At 47.4% G+C, this 26,044-nt stretch overlaps 1 protein-coding gene and 1 long non-coding RNA gene across 5 annotated transcripts in view; one reads left to right on the forward strand and one right to left on the reverse strand.

Annotated features, from left to right (window-relative positions):
• The window catches only part of Oxr1 (oxidation resistance 1), a 269,080-nt gene that overhangs the window by 110,740 nt on the left and 132,296 nt on the right, over positions 1 to 26,044 (forward strand). The window contains exon 1 of one of the 3 annotated variants that reach the window (XM_005381961.2): positions 21,484 to 21,662. The exons of the other annotated variants lie outside the window; for them this stretch is intronic. The gene's annotated coding sequence lies outside the window, so the exon portion shown is untranslated. Of the gene's footprint in view, positions 1 to 21,483; positions 21,663 to 26,044 lie in introns of those variants that run through there. 3 annotated transcript variants of the gene reach the window in all.
• On the reverse strand, positions 12,332 to 18,160 carry LOC102027976. 2 transcript variants are annotated; one of them, XR_260517.2, is made up of 3 exons: positions 17,377 to 18,160; positions 15,062 to 16,965; positions 12,332 to 14,268 (listed from the first exon to the last, which is right to left on the reverse strand). It is a non-coding gene; the product is annotated as an uncharacterized LOC102027976 (long non-coding RNA). The 2 variants fall into 2 exon arrangements; XR_260516.2 differs by having other exon boundaries at positions 15,062 to 17,057.

Below are 26,044 nucleotides of genomic sequence, written 5' to 3' on the forward strand. Positions count from 1 at the left end.
TTTACCACACCATAATCCATGTAGATTACTGAACTTCTTAGTTTTTACTAAAGAACACACACACACACACACACACACACACACACACACACACACTTCCCAAGTCAAACAAATCACACCAGGAGTCTTCAAAAACTGACAGAACTCCGCTCCTGTTGGGAAAATATGGCTCCTTACTGCCTCAATGAGAACAAGTGCTTTATTTAGTACAGGTGTTGTGGCATGAAGATGAACAGCTTTTCCAATAGCTGAGTCTCCTGATGGATGGAAAGGTGTCCTCTGAGTCGGTGTCCTTTGCTTGGATCTCGTGACCCAGGCAGCTCTGACAGACGCAGGCGCAAACAGAATAAAGACGGGCCCTGGTGTGCAGCGAAGTGAGAGGCCCAGCAAAAGCACGTGAGTGAGGTTCTGCACCGAATAAACAGTCAGGAAGGACCTGGGTCTGCTGGGCAGTCTGCCATCATCTCACTTAAAGTTCCTCAAACCCGGTGGCAGAGGGCATTTCAAACCCTTGTCTCACATTGCCCTGTAAGGGGTAGAGTGGGAATTTAAATCCACACCTGACGTTGAGCCCATCTTCTTTGCACTAAATTCCACTCTCTGTGGTTGTGTCCGATCATCTTGGGCAGCATCAGCTCTGGGAAAATTGTAAATTTTGCTAAACAACTATAACTGATTGCTGCGACAGCTGTTAAAGGTGGGCAAAGCTTTTGCGCTTCCTAAGGAACGCTAGTAAGTAGTTGATAAACAGTTGCCCTTAATCTGGCTCATGGAGCTTTACTTCTCATGCGTGTATTTCAAACAACATTTATAATTAATGGCTTGTTCTCATTGAGGCAGTAAGGAGCCATATTTTCCCAACAGGAGCAGAGTGCTGTCAGTTTTTGAAGACCCCTGGTGTGATTTGTTTGACTTGGGAAGTGTGTGTGTGTGTGTGTGTGTGTGTGTGTGTGTGCTCTTTAGTAAAAACTAAGAAGTTCAGTAATCTACATGGATTATGGTGTGGTAAATTATAAACCCATAAAACTTTAACAGTTTTTTTTAATGGGAATCAAATTCAAGCTCCCTAAATGTAATGTTAAAGAAATGGTAACTTAATAAAATTGTTATGCCTTGTGATCTACTATAAGATTCTTAAGAATGAATCGTATCAAACTTCTCCTTTAAAGAGAAAATTTAAGGACTAGGAAAAGGAACCTACTTATAATAATTTATTAATATAATTCATGCTTGTAAAACACTTAGAAGTGGCGGACACATAGTGGTAAATAAATAAAAGTGAACAACTATTAAGGCTAATAGAAAACTGGTACAGTGCTGTGACTGGATATGTTAGCCACCTTGCCGTGGCTGGGATGAAATTCTTGACCAACACAATGTAAAGGAGAAAGGGTTCACTTGGCTCATGGTTGGAAAGGATCCAGTGCATGGTCAGCTGGCTCCAAGGCAGAGGCATCATGGTGGAAGGGCCTGGCAGAGGAAAGATGCTCGCCTCATGCCAGCCTGTGAGCAGGGAGGAAGGGGCCAGGGCCAGGCCTGCAGTGACCCACTTCACTCAGTGAACCCACGTCCCAGTATGCCACTGAGCTCTAAGGACATCAACCCACTGGTGAAGTTAGTGCCCTCGTGATGCAGTACTGCTCCAAGCAAGGCCTCTGAACATCGCTTCACTGGGGATCGAGTCCTTCATACATGAGTTTTGGAGGGCGCTTCCTGTTTCAAATGTACTAGGACCTAAAGCCGGTCATTAATAATTCCCACTCCTGGTGCCACTGCCAACAAGTGCAAACTCACGCCATACGTTCTTCCTAGTTGTCCTCAGGAAGTACAAGTTCTTTCCTCTCTTGTTGGTTACATTATTGTCCACTAAGAGAAGCTCAGTGGTGGAGAAGTGACGGAAACAAGATCGACTTAAACACAGCTCTCAGTGCATACCGCCTGATTCGAGGAGTAGCACACAGCCCTGCACAGTCATACACAGGACTCGAGGAGGTGTGTCCCACATCAACCAACACTTGGCTCCCTCAGAAAAAGTATGTGGGTTTGCATACAGCCCATGCACACCCTCCGGCACATGTTAAAGTTTGCTGGTTACTGGTAATAATTGATCAGTGCTTTGTAAGTGGTTGTTGTGCTATGTTATTTAGGAATAGCTACATGGGAAAATGACATGTTTGGTACAGCTTCTGTTCAGATATTTTTGATCCCTGATTGTTTGGTTGGTTGGACCCATGGATGTGGAAGTGATGGATGTTGAGGGCCCCCTGAGTACCCCAGATAGTACATCTTCTGCTTTGATCTCAGACCGACTTTTGATTCTTCCTTACTATACTAGTACCTTAGAAAAACTGAGCTTTGCTAATTGGTAATTGATGTCTGAGAATCACAAAACTAGGTGGGTATGAGGAGCTATGGAGAGTTGACGTCAGTGAAGGTTGGAGAAGCAAGATGAAGATTAACTAGGAGTAGATCAGACACAGGGAAAATCAAGGGGAGCAACAGTGGGGAGAGACCCCACACTAGAGGAGGGATGTGTAAGAGGAGAGGGGAGGAGACAGCCACACCTGGCCCAGTGTGTGTGCTTGTGCTTGCCTTGGCTACACATGTGATTGTCTTTGATCTTTTTTTTTTTTTTGTCTTTTTGAGACAGCGTTTCACCATGCACTTCAGTCTAGCCTTGAGCTCACTTTGTAGCCCAAGCTAGCCTGGAACTCACACTGATCCTCCTGCCTCAGCCTCCCAAGTGCTGGGGTCACGGGCGTCAGCTACCATACCCAGCATCTCTTTGATCTTGGCCATGTTTGAGTTGTGTACTTTCTATCTCTGTGTCCACACAATTAATGCTCAGATGGGAGCACTTGCCTGAGGTGCCCCTGCTGGGAGCTCCTGGAGCAAGGACTGTCTTTCCAGTACAAACACTCTCTCCTGCATCTGCCTTCAGTGCATACAGGGACCCTGTCTTTCATAAACACAGCACCCTTACTTCGCACTTTGGAAAGGCTGGCCCATTACCTCCTGAGCCCTTGAAAGGGAATTCTTTATGTTACCACAGATGGGACCTACTTGGAGATTGCACTGAATCTTACCCACTGTGAAATTCGAAAATGAAACGAGTTTACAGAAAACAAGACCGTACGTCGCCTAAAAATAAGTGTTTATTACGCTGCCGGTGCACCTAATTGGGGAAACCCCGCTTCTGGGCTGTGTAATGTTCCAAATGCAACTCTAGGAAAGGTGTGAAGCAGGGCTACATAAACATAAAGTTCTTATTATGAACTTTAAAAGCTCACACAATAAGATATATTTTTCTTCCCAATCTGTATTTCTGTGAAAGTTTGGAGATAAAAATTATATTTATATGTATATTCAGCTACATACAATCATAAAAATGTCTTAGTAAATTTCCCATGTGGGATAGGTTCTTTTTAAAATTTCCATTTCCTTCAATGAAACTGTGGTACTTTTCTGCATAAAAACAGACTCCATTTAATGCTTCAAATCTGTCCTGCTGTTAGCAATAACCAGAAAGCAACAACAGGAAAAGAAACGAACTTTCTCACTATTCAGCTGGAGGTCCAGGTCATGAGGGGAAAGGAGCTGTGTGTAGCTTAGGTCTGCTCTCTCGGAAGACCCGGACTTTTCTTCTACAGCCTCACCCAGCAGGTTAGCGCTCCTGTCACACACAGCTCGTCTGTGCAAATGATGCTCGCTGGGTGGAGGGGACAGTGGACACCATTGTCTCTGCCAGGTTTCAGACCCAGCAGAGTCCTGTGTTTGCGACTTCTCCGTGGTGAATGCCCCTATAGACACGTGCAGCTTCTGCAGAAATGCAGAGTCAGATCTCCTTCACTGGGTCACTTCCTGTGTGACTGAGGCCGGACGGAGAACCTGGAGGACCCTGCAGAACGGCAGAGGGGAGACGAGATCAAGGCTGCCTGACGCCTGACACTCACGGCACTCACAAAACTCTGTCTCTTCTCACTGTCAGGTGCCCTGCTGTTATGGTTTGTGTCTGGATGTCCCCCAAAGCCTCATGTAGTCACGGGGCGGGCTTCTAGAGTTTGTGATTGATTCACGGTCCAATGCTAGGATTAGGGGTGTGAGTGCTACACCCACCCTGGGGCAGGTAGCGAGTATACAATGTAAGTGAGGGAAAGAGGCTTGCTCTCTTCTGCTGTCCCCTTTTGCTCTTGTTACTTTTGCTGTTTTCCATTGCCATGAACTGTTGCCCTCTGCCATGTGCCACTCTGCCCTGGAGCCAGCTGAGTATGGACTGAAACCTCCACAGACTGTGAGCTAAGTAAGCTTTTCCTTCCTTAATTTTGAGTGTGAAGTATCTTGTCTCAGTAATGAGAGAAAAGTAACCGAGGCACCTACTTTAGGGTTAGCTCAGTTTAGTTAGTGTACTCCTGGTCACGCCATTGCTTTATGTCCCCACTTCTGATCGCCCATTCCTGAGGTGCAGTCCACGTTCTTTGCCTGTATGGCTGTATGCTGAGGGCATATTTCATTTGGAGGGTGGCTGTGTCCTTTGAGGTCAGCTGGGCCATGAGAGGGGGCAACAGGAGATTAAGAAAAGACGAGACACAAATTAAAAGGAAAGCTGGGACCGAGTGGGACCTGACCTCTGATAGAGAGACAGGGACAGCCCAGCACCATCTGCTTCTTTATTTATACACTGCAAAAGCGGGGAAGTGTGTGATGGGACCAAAGGTGCAAGTTCTCAGTGTTGCGCTGAGAATACGGAAAGCGAAATGTCCTCAGAGCTGTCTGTGCTATAGTTAACAGGGAGGAACACCCAGGCCGGACACCTGCCGATATGCAGCTGAGCTAGAGTCAGCTTGTTTACCCGGCCTCCCTCTGGCATCCTACGTTCCTGAGGCTGGCTTTGCTCTAGTCCCAAGGAGTTCACCAACCTCAGGCTCAGCTGCTACCTACAGAGGGTTAAAAGGGTAATGATTCCCCTGAGGGAGGATTCTGAGTTACAACCACACCAAACTCAAGGGAAGAACCCTGTGAAAATTGAGTAACTGGGCCACAGCTGATGTCTTCACAGTTTTATGAAAAGCTACTGCCTTCCTGGACAGCTGGGCTGCCTGCGGTGGGTACGCTCTGAGGAGCCCACGGGGTGATCCGTGATTGGGTGATCTTGCTTAGCCAGCAGGAGCTGCTGCCGGTGTTTCAGCGGGAAGGACCTTTGTGCAGGGAAGGATCCGCTGCCAGAGCTTGGCAAGCGCCTGGAGCAGAGCAGAAGTCAGAGAAAGGTCAGTGGGAACTCTCCCAGCTTCGGACAGGCTCCGGAGGGTGGCAGGCCAGAGGCTGGGCCAATGATTCACAGCCCCTTGGGCGGGGTGGCCGAGACCGGAGCTGTGGCTCTGTCTGTCCCGCTGAGGGGGACGCGGCCTCTGCCGCTGAGTGAGGAAGAGAGGCTTCTCCTGGGGTCTCCTCACTGGCTCTCCGCTGAGTGCCTGTCTTGATGGCTCTAAGGGAAAGCGTCTTTAACAAAAGGATCAGAAAAATAGCACTCTCAGGTGTGCAGCCTCTAGGTAACTGTGCATGAGAGGTCAGGCTGGAGTGCACCACCCCACGGCGGACGACCCTGTCAGGCCCTGTGGGATGCGTACGCTTCCCGCAAAGCTCCGGCTTGAGCAAGGCCAAAGGAATGAACACGCTGTACGTTTACATGTTCGTTCTTATCCTGTCTCTTAAGGCAGAGAGGACATGCTCGTGTGTGCGCGTGTGTGTGAGTATTCACACACGAGTGTGCATGTGGTTTACGAGCTAATGCTCTTGTCAAAGCACAGCCCCAAAGGGAGGATGGTGCGCACCACACACAGGTAATGGGCAGGTTCCCTAGCAACCGTGCTACTTGCAGTTTCCTTTTCCTTTAGGAGCAGTTTGTCAGCAAACTGATCGCATTGAAAGCGCAGCAAGCAGCAGCATATTTCAGTACTGGAGGGTGAAAGGTCACCGCCCATGGGTAAATGCTCTTTCAGGTTTACCTGCTTTATTTTGCTGGGAACTAGTTGAACATGTGTACTGGTTACCAGTGAAAGGTACTGCTGAGAGAAAAGAATGCTCTTCTTGGGTGTCAGAGTCTTTCTGCTGATTTACAACTATGTAAAGATACTGTTTTCCCTCAGAGATAAAAATAATGGAAAACTTGTAATGCTGAAACCCATCATCACAGAAGATAGTGAGTTCTCTATGAAACTTTTAAAAAGATTTAGTGATACATTTTATAACTTTATACAAGCTATTTTTAATCAGCATCTTTCCCTATACAATTATTAATGCAATATTTACATTTTATTAAAAAACTATGATTTCAGTGTATTTGGTTTTTACATTTTAACTCAGTTGCTAAGTTTTCATTTTAAAATACTTTAACTTGTCATAATTGTACATATTTATGAGGTGTAACATGATGTTTTGTTTCATGTACACATTGAGTAATGATCAGCTACTCAAATTTTTAACAAAATGTTACAGATAGGGCTGGACCAAATTGCAGAGATCTAAAGAAGGGTGCTTGAAATGATGCTGAAGCATCTCCTGTTATTTAATTTCTGTGACCATCTTGATGTGAGATTACAACCTTCACAATGGTGAGTATACTTACATAAACTGTATAACTTCGCCATCTAGATTTTAATTATCATATGAGAATTCAACTTACAGGATTTATCACTTCAGAAGTGATGACCTAGAAACAAGTCGATACTGCCAAAAATTGCCCATCTTTTACCAGTGTTATTTAACATTTTCTCAAAGTTTGAGATCAGGTTTTGTCAGTCTTGGCATTAATACCATTTTGGACCAAATAATTATCTGATGAGGGGGCTGACTAACAATTTTTTACCTAATGTTTACACTCTGTTTGGTATTAAAAACAGTATAGCTATTACTTAACAGTATCCCAGATGATGGATGGAGGTTATACGCAAACACCACGTCATGTTTTGTAAGGGACTCAGGCGTCTGTAGATTTGGTGTCTGAGAGGCACTCTCGGACACCAAACTCCCATAGGGACCTAGGGACTGCCGTGTACAGAATTCAATAACCATTCATTAAAAGTTAGAAATGGTAATTTAGAGGTCCTTCTGTAATGGACAGCAAAAAATATGAGAAAAAACTAGAAAACCGTAAGCAAGCAGTACGTGAACATCATGAAAAGAAAGAGATAAAACTCATATCGCTTTCCCAGACACCAAAGCATACCACAAGCCTATAATAATTAAAACCGTGGGAAGCTGATGCAAAAACTGACCCACAAATCAGGAGAATAGAAAAAGCAGCCTCGAAACTGACCTTAATTTACATGGAACAGTCGTTTTAAATGGCAGCTTCACAAATCAGACAGCAAAACAAAATAGCGCATTGGCCTTACGGGAAGGTACGATGGTGCAGCCACTTCGCAAACCAGCATGGCAGCTGCATGGCTCTCACTCACCCTTTAGGGTTCCATAAAATGCCCCATATCGTAGGTTCTTATTCTACTCAGGGCCTGTCCTTTCTCTTTCACTAAGTTCCTTGACACTCACCCCTGGGCTCAACAGTCACTTCATCCATCCTCCAGCCACGTCATGTTCTGTTAGCTGCGCCTCATAGATAGCTCCACAGCGGGATATGCCTCGAGTCCCTCATGGAGAGAGCTTACTTAGCTCTCTTTTCTGCTCAAATGTGCGTATTTTTTAGGAGACTTTGGTCACTGAATTCCCAGCATACAGCCCAGTAGATTTATTTGTAAAATACACTTCTAAAGGAATTCTTCATTTTTTAAGTTGCTGTGATTATACATACAACTTACTGTTTTTACCATTTTTAAGTGAACAATTCAATGGCTTTAAATACTCTTACGTTACACAGCCATCACCACTGTCCACCTATATAACTTTGTCATCTTGCAAAACTGAACTCTTAAAATGTTTGAATATATAAAAAGTTCAATAAGAAATGAAAAAAATGCTGTTTTCTCCACTAACCAGTACAAAAGGTTGAATTTCAAAGCTGCTAACCTTCTCCCGCTCAACAGTGAACTGAGACCAAGTGAAGTAGCTCTAAGTGGTTAGTGCACTGTGTTTGGGGCCCGAAGAAGTGGTTCTGAGGAGACTGCCCTGCGTAAGAGTGGTGGATCTGTGAGTGGGATGTGTGCTGATGCTTGCTTTGTCGTTTTTCTATTAATATGAAGAGATTTGAATTTGATGTTTGACTTCCTCAAAATATTTGGGGATTCAGAAATAATGCAGCCACTTTCTAACACTGTAATACCGCCTGCAGAAAAAGAATTGGCTGTCTGAATATCTGATGCTAGGATCCTTCCCCTCAGTGGAATTGATTGCAACGAGAAAACAGCCCAGAACATTGATGAATATATTAAGGCAGCATACAGCGAGCGCTGTCTGTTGCCAGCAAAGACTGCCTCTGCCTCAAAGACACATCCCTGGGGAAAGAGAAGCAGGGTTGTAATGTGCTCTATGGCCGTGGTCTCCTCTGGAGAACTGGAACACACTCCTGGAAGCAGGGAGAAGTCCAAGGTCCCGGATCGGACTGCAGATCCACACCATAAACACATCAGACGCTGCACTTAGGCCCCGAGCTCCTGGAAGGTCTGAGGCATTCTCCCCCTGAAGTTCCCCCAGGGGCAGTGCACAGGACACACAGCTGTGATGAACTCAAGGGCGCAAGTTATGTTAGCAGCTATGTTCTAAGTGTTCAGAGCTCTGGAAGTTTATCTCGGCACAGGACTGGTCTTCTCATACCAGTGTTCAAATGATGAAGTCCACCTAAGCCCGTCCACCTGCTACAGCAAAGTGCCATGCTCTTGGTGGTTTAGGAGCGACAAGTGTGCTGCTCACTGCTCCAGATCCGGGAAGGCCAAGGCCGAGGCCCCGGCAGCTGTGGCATCTGGAGAGGGCGCCCGCCCTGGCTCACCAGCCCCCGTCTCCTCCTGTTGTCCTCACTCGTGGGAGATGGCGAGCTCCCTGGGTCCCTTCCGTGTAGCCAGAACCATGCACAAGGGTCTCCCTCATTCTCTACTCCTGGCGGTTCTCCTCCCCACCCTGTGATGTAGGGGATCCCAGTCACATGCGCCACCCCCCAGCCGGGCTCCTGGTGGGAAGGATGCTCCCTGGCGGAGGTCACCTTGAATAGAAACAAGTGATGTTTCTGAATTCTTCCTGTCTGCCTGCATGGTGCCGGTGTGCTTTTCCTGAATGCCTCAACTTCTCCCTCAGGACAGTGTCCTGGCACTGCGCTCGCCCTCCCTTCGTCCCTGTGAGAAGACTGTGGCTCAGGAGTGTGGGCACCACTCTGGACTCGGCCCGTGGAGAGGTGGCACAGGGGCCTGTGCTGCGGCCTGGGCTCCGCTGTGCGGGGGTGGCCGTGTTCACAGCAGGTGGTCTCCAACCGCTCTCTCTAAGCATAAGTCCCAGAGCAGAGGGAGGTCTCTGGGGCACAGCTCGGCATACACCAGACAAGTGAACAAGCCTACCGACGGCACATCCACACCGCAGCAGCGCCGGGCTCCTCGGGAAGATCTCACAAGCTCAGCGCCTGGATTCGTCAGTGACAGAAACAGACTCTGGGCCTGGACACTTGACGCCCGCACTCAGGGAAGACTCGGGAGCAGAAACAGCCCGGCTGACGTGGCGCACCCATCGTTTCTAGGACGGCCCCTCTCTCACCTTGCCCTCAGCTAATTAACAACCCGCTGCTGCGGGAACACAAGCCCTGGAAACCTTCTCCCTATCCCAAAGGAAGCTCTCCCTCTGTTATGCTGCCATTCCGTTACACCTTTTCCGCTCAGCCCCTTAAGTGGAATAACTGCATCCAAGCAGTTCACCATCAAGAGCAGTCACATTTTAAATAAGCACATAAACTATCCAGAAAATCCACTTAACACAGAGCACTGTACGTATCTGAGGAAATAATCCATTAAACACTATTCAGCCAGCGACCAGCTACGGTGTTCAATAATTGCTGTGATTTAGGAAAATTTTCGTTGAAATAAGCAAAATTTGTTTGAAACACAATAATGAACAGAAGTGAACCAAAAGTATTACCTGAAAGTCCCTTTCTATTCACTTTTGTTTGGGTACAAAAAGATATAAACTTAATTTGCTACTTGCTTGAGCATTTGGTTTACATTTTTGCTCTTACGGCCAAAATGAAGTCGCCCGTTAGCTATTTGAGCTCAGCATTGCTCGTGGTAACAGCTCAGCTTTCAATGCTGAGCTCCTGTCTAAGTTCCATGTTCGGGGCGGGGGGCGGTTCCATTTTCAGCACTCACTAAATAATTTAAGTGAGTTTGATGCAGAGGAGGGGGTTCAATACGGAACCAGGGGCACCAAAGGAATCACTCTTACGAAGGGAAAACTCCTCTGTGGAGGACGGAGGGTCTATCTGTCCTAGGGGATGCTCGAGGGTTCCCTGGCACAAGCTGCTCGCTTTGTGTTTGCTGGTAAACTGAGTCATGGCTCGAATCTGTGTTATCACAAGGGTAGCACCCAGGAGAAGCCAGATGGTGCTTTTTAAAAAGAATCTTCTAAATAGTCCTGTTTCTAAAAATGAAGCAAATAAATTTTGTTCTTGTCTTTCAACTTCTACATGAATATTCTGTGTGGGCAGCTAGCTGTTTTCCATTCTCAGAGATCTGAGGATCTCAGTCCTACTCTTAGAACGTTTACAAATCAAAGTTGAGCGTGGTATATTCGGACCTCCCGGAAATGCACAGGGACTCCACAGACAGTAAATATTAAGCCCTCCTCATCGAGCTGTGTAAACTTAGCTGTTAGCTGATTGGATGTACCTGTGAAAAACCACAAAGCAAAAGTGCCTTGAGAGTCATTTATCTTCTGAGCTGTCCTGGGAGAGAAGTTGGTGATGCTTGCATTTGCAAAGATAAACAGCTTTTCTGGTAGGTTGAAGGGACCAGAGACAATCTCTGTTCCTAGGTTTCCAGACGCAGCGGTCACTTGAGAGACAGGTAGATGAGTCCTTAGCACAAACTGCTCAAAGCTGGTGACTGAGGTGAGCTCGGTTTGTGTCACCCCCTGCTCTCTGTGGGCATGATGGTGGGATCATGATCACCTTCTCTCCAAAGAAATAACAGCAGAGATTGGGTTAGAAGAACACAATCTTTCTAAAAGGAGAAAAATTTTAGTAAGTACGATGAAAAATATGTTCTTACTGGAAAGAAAATTAAACCTAAACTCTTACACACTAAAAGTTAATCCAAAGCTAAACTTGTGCTGTCATTGTACTCATACATAATTTATATCCCAGCATATTTTTAAAATGTAAATACTATAGATAGATAGATAGGTAGGTAGATAGGTAGATATAAATACTGAAGATTAGAGGTGCCACCACACCCCTTCCCTCCTACGAGTCCCCCACGTCATTTGTTTTCCCCTTCCCTCCCTCAGAAGCTTCCCTCCGGAAACCTTCCTAGCACTTCCTTCTTGGCGCTTGACAGTTTATGCTAGAAATTCTCTTGCCCCATTGCCTGAAGCTCCATAAAGACCAAATTTACGTCCTACTACGTTAGGTGCCAGGAAGTACCACAGTGCTGATTCATACATGCACCATTGTCCCCTGCCGTGCTAGACAGCTTTCTCCTGCCTCCCTGCTGTAACTCCCAACCCTGCTGCACTCCAGTACTCTAGGGTCTGCACCAGTGGCTCTCAAGCTTGACTGCACACTGGAACTGCCCAGAGAGCTGAGACAGCCAGACAGACAGACAGGTGCCCTGGAGGGGACACACTCCACGTACAGGGGAGATACAAGGTCACCTCCCCAGCATTCTGTATTACCCAGACTAATCATGAGAAATCACCAGATCCGATCTGTGGCCACTCTACAAAATGGCGAGCCCAAAGTTTTCATCCTGGTTATCTCATCTATTTCCCTCTTTTTAAATTTATTTTGTTTGAGACAGGGTCTTACTAAGTTTCTAAGTTGCCCATGTTGGGCTTAGACTTGCCCCCAGATCATGGTCAATTTTTTATGTTATGAGAATTTCATCTCTATTTCTATGATCCAATCTAGAATCCTACATTGGACGTGGGTTGGTCCCTGAGCCCGAAAACGGTATTAGCAGGACAACGAACGTTATTCAAATAAACCTGTAGATTAGTGAATGATTCTTCCTATTTCCTGCTTTTGATTACTGTACTGTGGTTAAGGCATCAGCATTAGAATAAGCTGAGAGAGGTTGAGATGGTAAGCCTCAGTGCCACTGCTGCAACCTTGTGGCAGTATTGTTTAAAAGTAGAAAGTTTGAAACATTGAATGACTTAGCACTCACCAATGTTTAATCCTCCAAGCTTTAATATAAGCATCAAAAATCTCCACAAGTGGTTTAATTCTAGCAAACAAATTGAGAGCAATGCTCTAAGCCAGTGGTGGTGGACAGTGGCTGTCCCTCAGAATCGCCTGAAGATTTCTTTTTAAATCCTAATGCTTATTCCCTGCAGTGTAGGAGTTAGGCCAAGGTATTGATGTTTTATTAATTTTTATTTCTTAAACAAATTTCATAGTGTACTTATTTTTAAGGTATATAAAATGATATCATGAGACACACATGTTGTAATTCCTACCGCAGTGACAGACTAATATAGTCACCCTGTGGCGCAGTACCTGTCCTGCACTCAGGGCTGGAACAATTTGCATCGGACCACGTGGCAAAATTCCCGACTGCAGCACAATGCTGGTAACTGTGGGCCTCACGCCGTGCATTAGGTCTTCAGACTTGTTCCTCTTACGTATATCTGCCGCTTTATCTCCTTTGAGTTAGACCTCCCTTCCACTCCCAGCCCTGCTGAATGACCGGTGTACGATTCTGCAAAGCTCTTCACCACCTGAGTCCACGCTGGAGCTTGGTCCCCATGAGTGCAGACTGCCAGGGTACCCTGCCCTGTTTCGTGGTTGGCAGCATGGTAGTGAGCATTTTATGTAGAAGACCCACCCCAAACCTACCAAAGCAACACTCAGGGAGAGTAGCATTGTTCATACTCATCCAAGATTGATTTTGTGCTCCGAAAGGCTTGGGGAGTCTTGCACGCTGTCTGAAAACTAGCTTTGGTCCACCCTCGGGCAATGAAGGTCGAGGTTCTATGTAGAAAGTGTTCCTGAAGAGGGTAGCAGCGTGGAAAAGTAGAGCCCGAGCAGCGCGCTTTGGAGGAAATCTGTGGGCAGTGACGGCCCCGCCTCCTCGGGGTGGAGGTGTGTTCCGGCGTTGTTGCTTATCAGTGCCTGACTCAGCACTTTCTGCATGCAGAGTCATCAGAGACAGAGTGACAGTCAGGTCCGGACTCACAACACTTGCGAATCAGTGTAGAGAGGCACGTGGGAAGGGAGGGGAGGGGAAGAACTGAGAGAGATCCAGATGCAGTATGATACAGTTCCCACGAAGAGTGGATTATGATGCATGACAAAAATATACCAACAAAAAGGCAGAAAAAAGAGAGACATCTGATAGACGAGTCAAGGAGTCCAGTGTTTCGGGTAAGTTACTCTTCAAATGAGTTTGAAACAGCCCAGATTCTGCCAACAAATAAGAATAACAAATAACAAATAATAATCAAATTGTGGAGTGTTTCTCCGTTAAAGGAATGAAACGCCACTACGTGCTGTAATGTGGCTAAATCTCGACAAAGTTTTGAAGTGAAATAAACTGGACAAAGAAGGTCACATATTGTACGGTTCCATTTACACAGGGCATTCAGGAAAGGTAAATCCATCGGGACAGAACGCAGAATCGGGAACAAGTGCTGAGTTGGTACGGTATTTCCTTTTGAGATGTTGGAAATGTTTTGAAAGAAGAGAGAGGTGGCATGTACACAATATTACCAAGGCACTAAATGCTTGATTTGCTTTACATTGGTTAATTTAATAGTATATATTTTTTACCTCAATTAAAAAAATAATAAAATGTTTAAATTCCGTAAGGTAGCATTGTGGAAAGGGGTAGAGGGACAGTGGGTACCATCAGGAAAGCACCCCCTACGATAAAATGATCAGAAAGCAGCCAGTCACACAGGCCTGGCCAGAAGAAATCACCCAAAGCAGAGGGCAGCCGTGCACAGGGCCGTGCTGGAAGCTGCACACGTGGCAGGAGGAGAAGCGCCACATCCACGTGGTGAGGAGGGTCGGGGAGAAGGTGGCGCCGGTGGGAATGCTGGAGCCCGGATTAGACCCTGCCTCTGCCTGTCCCTCTACTAGCTGGGGGGATGGGTAACGTCACTCAGTCTTGCTTGCTGCATCTGTAAAACAGGATGATAAAAGGACTGAGTTTATAAACTGCTATAATTAAATGAGATCATGCACAGAAAGCTGAGCCTAGCAGGAAGCCAAATGTGCTTAAAAAACAAGAGGCAAAAAAGGAATTGAAAACTCACTTCAGCAAAGGCCCTCGTTATGCAAGATGAGCTGCGGAGAGGGCCGGGCTTTGCATAATCCTTGCTCCTCCTGGTTACGTAACCGTGCTGCCGCTGCCCCGGTTCACAAGCCCTGCTCCGGTCCCGGTGTCTACGCCTCACTGCCCCGCGTCCCCGCACCCCTCCTGCCCCTCCAGCTCCTCCGAGCTCCCCGTCCATAGCTCCAGGGCATAGCTTCCTGTTCTCAGCAATTCCCTTCCTTCCCGCGTTAATTCTGTCACCTGGAAGGGTTTTACCGCCCAAGCAAATGTCCACGGGCAGTTTTATTTCCAACTCTCACGTGAATCTAATTACTTCCTCTTCTGACGCGCACTGCACCGGTTCCCTCCCCTCTCCCCTCCTGTTCGCTCTAATGGGAGTTAATGAAACAGTCTCTAGACTGAGCCTTTCCAACTAATTAAGATTTTCTTCTTTCTCTAATAAAGGCAACATGACCCATTACCTGGAGAGCTGAGCACTAGAATTTAAAGTACCCTTTCCTCTTTACAGTACTTAAAACCATTTTAATCTCACGCTGTCTTTAATAAGGCCGCTGAAGCACCGGGGATAGCTCCAGACATAGCTGTAAGCTAAAGCTTATTTTAAAGTGAGTTTTAATCACGAAGCCGGGGGGGATTACCTTACTGCCCGGGGCACGCGCCTGGCCTCAGTCTCCCCTAAACGACAGCAGGATGGACAGTGACTCAGGTAGGTCTCGTCTCCCAGCCACAATTGTCTGAGCGCAGAGCTCCAGATCCAAGAGTTAACCACACGCACGGGGAAGCCAGGATGCTGCTTTGTCCCTGGGAGCACCTTTATCGTGAGGGAACTCCGAAGAGAAAATGTAAGCAAATCTTTCCCTAGATTCCACTTGCTGCACTCAGCACATCAATCTTTTGCCAAGAAAAGGAGCACGGAGATTCAGGGTTTATTCTCCGTCGCTTCGGGCAGCCGAGGAGGACCGCGGCAGAGATGGCACTGCTTCTGTCCTGACGCAGATAAGACCCACTCACCTGCGGAGTGACTTGGTGACAGGAACTTCTCTGATGTGGGGTATTTGTTGTGACTCAGTTCATTTTGATTTTTAAGAGAAAGGTTAAGTTTTAATAAAGAAGAAGTATCCTTAAGGAATAATTTGAACACACTTAGAAACCTAACTGAAAATTAAAGACAGGTCAGTAAGTTAAAAACCACCACTTGTGACTACAGGTGTTAACCTCAGTGATTTAGAATCAGATGTGACCGGCTTTAATTCCAATCTTGTCACTAATTTAGATTTTCTTTAACTGGAAGAATTCACTTGACCTCTGTGTTGTCCCTTTCCTCACGTGTAGAGCAGGCCTCACAATCTCTTACTAGAGTTACTGTGAGAATCACACAAGGGGTGAAGAGAAAAGTCTCTTTCTTAGAAGGGCAATGCTAGAAATTGAAATTCAGAGGCTTTTTGTATCAGTGAGCTATGGCTGTATAACAAGCAACCCAAAAGCCAGGCATTGGAAACAACGCCCGCTGATCACACTCACACCTTTCTGAGTTTGCCACTTAGGTCAGGCTTGGCTGGGTGATTCTTGGGTCTCTTCCGTGCTCTCTCCTGCTTCTTGTGCTCCTACAGTTGACTCAATAAAAACCGTAAATTCCATCAATACTTATATATTTTACCCCTATTCAGGGATATTTCTCAAAATAGGAAGCAACCCGCCTGGTCGGAGCTTGAACCATCAGGTGCAGCCTGTCTGCACTCCTGACTGGCCACCTAGCGATCGCAGCTGTAGCTATTTTCTTTGCAGGAACAAAGCGCTGCTAATGGTGCCCGACTGGAGGTACCTGTGCCACAACGTGAAATCTTCCTGTCCGAGCTCCCATGCCCCTTGCATCTTACCGCTGATGAGTGTTCCTCTTCAGTTAGCGCCGCTGCTCCCCTAGAAGTCATACCTGAGACACCACCTACCGCCTCCTTGTTCTCACGTGAGCCCTCCCAAGACTGAGCCCTATGGGACACCGTAGCATCCATGTTTCTGCCAGCCTCTGCTCATGACCCCGCGGGTGGCCTCCTGGAGACTGAAGTCCTGTGCAGCTCTGGTGGGAGCCTTCGCCAGCGTCACACTGAGGGCGCCGGTCACAGCACGGCACCTAGGAACTCCTCCAGCCTCGGCCACCACCCAGCTCAGAGTCACCTCCACATTCCTAGGCATTTCCTGTAGTGGCACCACCTCTGGGTACCGTTTCCTGTCTAGCTTGTTTGGGCTGCTATCACGAAATACCTTAGAGTGGGTATTTGCTGCCGAAAAATACTTTCCGATAACAGAAATTGATTGCTCGCCGTTGCAGAGGTTGGGAGGCCCAAGGCCACGGCACAAGCACGGTCACGCCCTGGAGCAGTTCCGTCCCCTTCAGAGATGGCTCTGTAGAAGGATGAGCTGCTTCCTTGGGCCTTTTCAGGGCCCTGGTCCCAGGCAGGAGGGTTCTGTCCTCATGACCTTGTCACCTTCCAGATGTCCCGCTGCTTAATACCAGCACTTCGGGGATGAGAGCTCAACAGCAATTCTGGAGGAACAGAAACACGGACTGCAGCAGGTGGTCACTCTGAAGAGCCACAGAAGTCTCCATCCTGAGACCGAGTGCTCTCGGGCTGGAACCTGTGAAGGCAGATGGGACGAGTGTATGCGAAATGCCGGTGGACGGGCACGGGAGGGACGCTCGCTCCCCAGAGGGAGCAGTAGGAAAGCAGGAAGCCCAAGCCCCAGTGAGGAGGTCAAAGCCTAGCTCTGCAGACACCAGAGTTCCCGGGTCTAGAGTCACCGTTCGCCTTGCTGCTTCCCCCCCCCCCCCCCCCTGCCTGCAGGAGCCACCCCCTGGCTGTGTCCGCTGGGCCCACCTGGGAGCGCAGCAGGGACAGGCTCCCTGGGGCCGGGGGCGTGGCAGTCCTGCCCACCTCGGCGGCACTTTCCGGCCCACCTGCGTTCTGGGAGAAGGCAGTCTCCCAGCCGGTGAGCACGGTGGCCTCCCTGTGGGATCCAAGCGGCTCCACGCCTCCTCACTTCCTGCAGTCCGCACCCCGCATTGTTTCACGGCCCCTCGCTGCTGCTTTCCTCCATCGCTGGCTCCTGCTGGGTGCTGACTCCATCCAAGCCGCGCGCGCAGGACCTCTGTCAGGCGGCTGTTGGGCCGCTGCTTGACGCTCTCTGCAGCGCAGGCTTTCTCGCTTTTTTTGATCTAGACAGTTTCACAATTTCCTGAAGCTCCAAGTTCATCCTTATTGCACAGAGGTTCCTTATGCAGCTCCCCGCTCTTTCCTCCTGTTTTCCTGTGAGCGGAGGAGGACCCAAGCCACACCCACGTATTTTGCTTGCAAATCTCCTTGGCTAAAGACCCAGTTTTATTGTTCTCAAGCTGTGCCTGGCACAAAGCGGTAGACCATAATTCAATTGGGCTAGCTGCTACTGAGTAACCAGGTTACTTGCTACTGGTAACCAGGATACTTGCTACTAAGTAACCAAGTTACTTGCTACTGGTAACCAGGCCAGCCTTTCCTCTAGTTTGAAGTCCTCCTCATTTCTGTGTGCAGTGTCACCAACCAGCCTTCTTTTCAGTATTTCCGGGGACCTGCTCAGAATTTCTAGGTTCTACGACTACCTGTCCAGCTCCAAAACCGCACCTGCGTCTTTAGATGTTTGTCAAAGCAAGGCCTGGTTCTCAGCATCAAAACCTATATTTAGTTTCTCCAGAGAGACAAAAGCAATAGGAGATGACAGGATGAGTGGATGGATGGATGGATGGAGGGATGGATGAAGGGAGGGAGGGATGGATGGAGGAATGGGTGGAGGGATGGATGGATGGATGGATGGATGGAGGGAAGGATGAAGGGATGGATGGAAGGAGATATGGAGGGATGGATGGAGGGATGGAAGGAGGGATAGAGGGATGGGTGGAGGGATGGATGGGTGGATGGAGGGATGGATGGATGAAGGGATGGATGGAAGGAGATATGGAGGGATGGATGGAGGGATGGAAGGAGGGATGGCGGGATGGTGGGGGGATGGAGGGATGGATGGAGGGATGGATGGATGGACAGACGGATAGGTGAGTGGATAGGTGGGTGGAGAGTATGCGTGTGCACGTGTGTGAAGAGATTTCATTGTGAGGGAGAGGATCACTCAGGCACAGGGGCCAAACACCCCCAGCCTACAGTCAGGCAGCTGGAGATGTTGGAGGTGGTGCCCGCTGGGCGTCCAGGTTGAGTCTGAAAGCCTGAGAGCCCGGAGAGGCGGGGAATTCAGTTCTGCTCCGGAAGAGCTCATGAGCGGCCTGAGGCCCAGGAGGAGCAGGTGTTCTAGGCCAAGTCTGGGGCCCAGCGCAGCCGCGGACCGGCTCAGACGGTCGGGTGGGGAGAGCTTCGTCCCCGGCCTTCTCCTTGTCTTCCGGTCTCCGTGCAGTGGACCAGGCTGGGCACAGCAGCAAGGGCAGGCTGCTCAGCTGCTCTGCCAGTCCCCGCAGGAACCCTACCAGATGCCAGACCACGTGCCCACACCCAGAGCAGTGTCTGGCACCGGGCGCTTTGTGGCTTAGTCAGGCTGATGTCGAGAAAACCACCGGGAGGCTTTATATATATACAAGACACGAGCGCACACATGTCTCCTGTGTTACACACACACAGCATGGCTCCTGCCTTACACGCGCTGCATGTTTTTGTGGAGAACAAGGAAGCTGGAGGTTTTCCTGTACTTTCAAGAGTTGAAGGGAGGGTTTATTGAGTAGAGTATCATAAACGAAAAATCTGCCCAACAAAATTACTATATTCACTAGTGATTCTGCGAGGTAAGCTCAGAAGCTCTGGTCAAATAATAACTTCAAAATTAAAAAGAATCCCTGGAAATAATAAAATATTAACTATCATTTTCTTGGGGTGTTTTTTTTTTTAATTCCACTGTCTAAATATCTTCTGAATTTTCTAAAATTTATATGTATATTACTCTAATAAAATAATTTATGTTAGAGTAATAGTTTAGTAATTTTAAGAATGCAAATCATTCTTGTGCACATTACTAACATGTAAAATTATACAATAATTTGTGCTTACAGTACTAGTCAAGTCAACCAAGAAAAATCAAATTTGGTCCCACAGTTTCTATTGCAGAAGACCTTGGAAAGATATAATTTATTTTCAAATGTGGGGGTTTTTTGGTGTAAAAAATAAACATATAGTATGTGTAAAATACAACATGGACACCAGCAGGGGGCAAAATGCATAGAGATGATATTAAAAGTGATTATCTAGCTAGTAATCTATTGAGCACGTCTCCTGGGTGCTTTAGGAATTAGTTTTCCTGTAAAGCAATGATTTTGAAGATTGATCATCTATGGTGATATTATATATCTAGACAGAGTGTGCTTGACATGTAAACAATGTGGTAAACACTTTGCAGGTTAAAAGTATGTTTAGGGTCTATAGGAGTTTAGTAACTGTAACCCAAAGCGACATTTAAACTTTTTTCATATGCACTCCCTTCTATGCAGGAGTAAAGTGTTCATAACATTGTTTTTGTAGAACTTTTTCATTGAAAATTTTTTTCTTGGCATTTTGGAGGAATAACTTTTAAGTACAGTCCTTTTACTTAGAAAAATTTACAACGTTTTCCAGAAAAGCATGAAATGCATAAAACATTTCCTTTCAATAAAAGCTTGAAATTAGTCTGTGCATTTTGTAAAGTAAGAACGTGAACAATTGCATCATTTCCTTTTTAAATGACATGCGTTAAACATATTTCTACATCGGCCCGGTTTCCGCACACCAAATTCCTGCTTTGCAGCCGCGGCCTGCCCTGTTCCGCCAGCAGGGGGCGTCCGAGGGAGCTGCAATCGGAAACACGAGGCCTCCTTCCACGGGCTCGCGGGGCCTCTGAGCGCTTCTGCAGCGGCCCTATGGCTTTGAAGACTAAGGTTCATTCTGGCAAACTCAGCTCCGTTTACTTTGCAAGGAAATTTGCACGTTTATGGACTCTTGACGGCTCCGTGTGGGTGAGGGATATGAGCTAAGGCAAATTCTCCGACGCAGTGTATCTTCTCACCCACATTTTAAGTGAGGGTTTACTATATCTACTGTTTTTTTATCATTGTAAAACAATTTACAGATTCCACGTGGTTGTGGAATAGATCAGTTGTCCATTTCAGAAGTACGTGAAACTCACTGTCCTCCCTGCCTGGGAGCTGCACTCTGAGCGCTGAATTCCTAGGCTGCTGGCCAGTGGTGTCCTGAGGCGCGTGCGGTGTCGCCACCCCCGAGGCTGTCTTGGTCGCCCCATTTCTCTACCCTGTGCCTTCCATTGTCTGAATTCAGCCTGGACTGCAGTGTACGGTGACCTCAGTCACCACCAAGACGACCTTCTCTTACGTGTTTTTCACCAGGGGTGGAAATATGCAGAGCCTTCCTGAAACCAATGCCACCCTCCCTACTGCTGAGTTGGTGGCTGTCACACGGCTCCCAGAGCTCTGACCCGTTCCCTGCTGCCTGTGTGAGGCCAGCACTATTTGGATGCCGGGCTTTCTGAGCCAACTCTGTGTTCCAGTCTTACCCTGGCCGCATCTCGGGCATAGTGCTTGGCTTTTTCTTGTAGTTCCCTGCTTCTGGCTGTGCGCTGCTATCCAGTGGCCACTTGAAACTCGTCCTTTCCTGCCCGAGAGCCTCTTTTTGCTATTCCTTGACATCCCACACTCCTCGCCTTGCTGGCAGGATTTCTGTCATGTTCTGGTTCTCCTAGGGTCCTTTCATGCTGCTGAGTTAACACTGGCCTCACAGACTCCCAGGCCTCCCTAAATAGAAGGGCTTCTCCAAAAACTATTCCAGCTTAAAAAAAAAAAATCATCAGGAAAGCTAGGGCAAAGTGCAAGGAGCAGCACCATGTTCACATGGTCTCCAGCCCTCCAGGTGTGTTTATTTCAGAAGCTAAGTTATTTCCCTGAGCATTCCTTAAGTAAATGCTTAACTTGCTCCCTCCAACCAAGCGTGCATTTGTTTCTTCATTCTTCAGGCTAACACTGCTCTCCCCAGCATTAAAAGTGACTTAAGATTAGAAGGAGACAAGTGGGAAGGTGTAGACTTCTAGTGCAACAGTGTCTGTGCTTAGAGATGTAAGATTCAGGATGGAAATAAACCTGGTGCAATAGCAAGAATATTTGAAAGCGACCTCAACAACTCCTTGCTGCCCATGGCTCAAGTCCAAGAAAATACACCCAACAGCTGCAAAGTAAGTTTGCATCCACACCTTTCTATGTTCTTATTTTTGTTTGCCTGAAACGTCAATCATCTGCTGGAGAAAGAAATCTGTTACTGAAGAGTAGAAATTAACCTTATAGTGGAATATTATGCAAACAGCCATAGATACAGATATTTATACAGTGGCTTTCTACAGAGTGTCTGAATTCGCCAGCATTTGGCTAGAAGGAAATATTAGAAACTGTGCTGTCTGTAACATTTTGATTCTGTGGTATGTGCTCAAAAAAATGACAACCTTTATCTTATATGAATGTTATTTGATTTTCTTATTTCCAGTTTTCATTAGTAGAAACTTCTAGAAGCAAGTATCCTTTTTCATACTAAACATGAGAGCAAGTTAATAAAACAATGAAATTATAATACATATAATGTCACATTTATTTCCTATGAGAGCAATACTAATATTCTCAAAAGCATTGTTAGTATGAAAAAAATCATAGATTTAGCATTCTCTAGCCAGTGGCTGGTAAATTTTCAACCTGTCAGATTATTCATAAAACTAATGGAAAAAAGGACAGCAAGACAGATTGTTTTAATGGAGGACAAGAAAAATATTGGTCAAATGCAAGAGAGAAATGAAAGGTACAGAACTTTTAGGTAAAACAAGATTCTGTGGAAGTACAAGAGTTAGAGTTAATGAGAAGCTTAAAGCAAACACCTTCTCTGTGGCAGCTACAGCCAGCCACCCTGGGGCTGGCAGGTTTTCTCCCAGGTTTCAGCCTGTGTTCTTGGTGATCCTGCTGAAGAAAGGGAAAGAACAAAACCAGACATGCCCTGCTGCTCTGGAGCTAATAGTTATTTCTTCTTGGCACCGGTAGACAGTGGAGAGCGTTAATGAACAAGCAGACGCTTTCTCGAGTTTACCAGGAAAGTGTAATAATAACGAAGTTAGAGGGAAAATACTCATATTGTAGGTAGAGTGAGATAAAGATACTAAGCTGTAGCCGTGTTGAATTTCCTGTCTTTAGAAAATAACTGCAGCTATTGCCTGGCCTATGGGTCTACTTTATGAAGGAATCACTTCCTGATAAAGTGGTCAGATTTTGGAGAAGTCTGTGGACTTAGGCCCAGTTCAAGTGGCCATGACACAAGAGCAGGGTGCTTGGAGAAAGTGGAGAAGAAAGGGAGAGACACGAAAACCTTGTGCTTGTTACACAGCTGTGTCGGCAATAGTAGGAGACGGCAAGCCAAGCTCAGTGAGTCCTAGCACCGCTGCATGCCTTTCTGGCTCAGCAGCGGCGTGGGCCACAGAACAATGTGGAGCACCGTCTCTGACAGACACTAACAGCAGAGGCCAGGAGCATCTGACTTCTTTCTGCTGTAAGACTTGTTTCAGACCGCGGTTGTGCTACTTCCAGAGTGCTGCGGAATAAAGCCGAAGGGTGTCTAACCACATCCCGTTCCTTTGACAAGAAAGATGCTTTTCCAGACTGAGTCTGTGCCCTCCTCCAAGGCCTCCAGCATTCTCGCCGGGGCTCCCAGCGCTCAGTCGCCAGGGCTCCCAGCGCTCAGTCCCCATAGGTCCTCCTGTAGGAAGCCCCAGTCCAACCCTCCAAGAAGAGCACTTCGGCCGTTTCCTGGCAGTTCCCTACCCGCACCCGGTTTCCAGAAAACATTTCCTGAGGCCATTGCTGGGAGAGCAGCCTCCTCTCTCCCTGCACACTGGCTGAGCCAGGCCCGCTGGCCGCCCCCGGCCATGTCAGTGGGTTGACGTGAGGTGAGGGGACCTTCCTTCACCCTCCCCAGCCAGTGGGGGTCTAGGGGCAGCACGAAATACTACCGGATTTTCCAGAGAAGTTTCTTTAGCACCTTCATTTCCAGGCTTTTGTATCTTGCAAGGACACGACAGGCTAATGCCGGCTGCACCAGGGTCGACATCTCTCACATCTCTGCGGGACACAGACACACTTGGCGCCACTCCATGGTTTTCAGCCAGAAGCGAAAAGCGTTGCTTCCACGGTTTCTCCACTTCTAGGGTGCGGCGCAGTTGTGCGATTTGTAATTTATTCCAATCTACTAGGTTTTTAGTTGGAGGATGATTTGTCTTTTGTGAAGAACTATTTCCATTTATTTGTGTTTAAATATCTAACTTCCATAAATGGAATGAACATGAATGATAAAGTGTCACTTTTCTTTACCTTTAAGCATGATTCATAAATCTGGATATCTTTTATAAAGGTATAATCACTTGATTCCCTTAACTCATAAGTTTAACGAATTGAGTTTTTCTAAAATTTACTCAATTTATAAACCTAGTTCAACTTCTTTAAACTTTGTAAAGTGTATTTCTACACTTATATAATTTGTAACATACCCTTTAAATGCCTGGTGGACAAACTTATTAAAATGCAAACAGCCAATCTCTGCTGAACCCTTAAATTACCTTCCTCCAAAACTAAGAAACTATAAATGTAGGAAATTAGATTCTCCCAAGCATTTCAAAATCAGGCCTGCAAGGAAGAGTCCCAGGAAAGAAGGAGATGGAGCGCAGGGATCTCGATTGTTCTGGTCTGTGCTCCGCAGCAGTAACTGAGAAGGGGATTCTCAGGCAGAGACACAGGCCAAGAGGCCGAATGCAGATCGCAGAAGAGGAGACGGCAGCAGGAAGGGGCCGAGCTTGAGAAGCAAACAGCGGAGCAGACCAGAGAGAGAATGCTGTGGACAGCAGGAGAACTGAGGCGGCCAGGGGCGGAGCGCAGAACTCTGAAAGGCAGTTGTGATGCCGAGTGTTTTAGGAAGTAGCAGTAAAGGGAAGGTTTTCAAGTTCTGGTTAAAAAGCACAGGAGACAAGACCTAAAGTTACCGGCATTCTCCGAAGAAGCAGCTCAACAAAGCAATTTACAGCCACAGTCATGACATTTCAAAGCATGGGTGCCAAAGAAAAGACCCTCAGACCTTCAGAAGGACATGTTCATTCAGGGAATCGGAGCCATGTGGAACTCCTCTACCTACCAGAGGCCAGGAAATGACAAAGGTGTGGCTTCAAAATTGAAGCCTGCGAGCGTAGTTTCACTCATCATCCTTGGTACCGGGCTCTTTCGGTTTTCCTGTGACCTAGGGTCCCGCATGTTCCCTCATCCTTTTCTTTTCGTATACTTCAGGCAACTTTTTCCCAGTCTGACTTCCAGGGTTACATAACCATGAACCAGATCAGAATTATCCTTCCCACTGGATAGAATTTGGTGCTCTTATCTTATGTTACTTACTGTATCTGCTGTAGTAACTTAAATCGTCTCCTTTTGAAGCAAACATATCCTCTGAAGAAGGCAAAACAATGAGTGAACTCTGAGTGAACGAGGTGATGAAGTGCTTTGAAGTAAAGAAAGCGCCCAGGTGAAAGGGATTAGGAGCAGCCACTGGGGCGCGGGAGGTTTCCTCTTTCTTTAGCAATGATGGAGAAGACCCTGCTGAGGTGCGCAGGGACTGGAAGGAGGGGAAGGAGCAGCAGCGCAGACGCTGGGAAGATGAGCTTCCAGGAGAAAGGAGAGCGAGGCCTTGAGTAGGAGCTCCCTCCACTCTGTGTTCAGAAACATCAGGGTGAGTGAGGGAACACAGGTGTGTCTGGAGAGATGGGGGCGCCTCGTCACGTGATGTCGGAGAACCTTTCACTCTGGGTTCCTTGAAGGCTCTTCCTTCAGTCAGATGAGCAAACAGCCATGACTTTGAGCAGAGGGTTGGCAAGGTCTGCCGCTCGGGTTGAAAGGCTCGTGCTGGCTGGAATGTGCACCACAGATCAACAAATGGCAAACGTGAGAGGAGAACCTCCGCTTGGGAGGTTGGAGCCTGACCTCAGGCAGGGATGGCGGCTGTTCAGACCAGCGCAGCAGGGGCAGAGGTGGGAAGTGGCCCGTTCTGCACACAGGTTTGGGGAAATCTGTGCAGGACCTTAACTCGGGAGTCTCTAACAGGCAGAGGACAGCCCAGACCTTGGATGAGCTCACCAAGGGAGACAGTGTCGGCAGATGGCCTAGCACTGAGGCGAGGGCTCCAGAGCTGAGCAGAAGAAAAGAAGGTGCAGGAGGAGCGTTTTGGGGAGGGCCAGGTGAGGGCAGCGTCCAGGCCGCCGGCGGAGAGGTGCGGGACCAGACGTGCTGTCCTAGTGAGCAGGCAGCTCGGCTTGGCTCCAGCAAGCTGCTGCCCTGCAGAAGTCCTGCCCCTCCTGCCCCTGCTGCTGGGTTTCTCAGTGGAAGCTGGCACCTGGGTTTTGATGAAAAGCACCTGCTCTTTGAGTATCGGTGATACATTATTTTAGAATAGAGATTTCCAGACAAAACCATGCTTGTCTTTGTGGGGTCCGGCTGTGGCGTGTGGACCACCTTCTGGAAACTCTCCTTACAGTCAGACTTGGAGGAG

Source organism: Chinchilla lanigera, unplaced genomic scaffold (assembly GCF_000276665.1).
Source record: "Chinchilla lanigera isolate Chin_1 unplaced genomic scaffold, ChiLan1.0 scaffold00016, whole genome shotgun sequence".
NCBI classification, from domain to species: domain Eukaryota; kingdom Metazoa; phylum Chordata; class Mammalia; order Rodentia; family Chinchillidae; genus Chinchilla; species Chinchilla lanigera.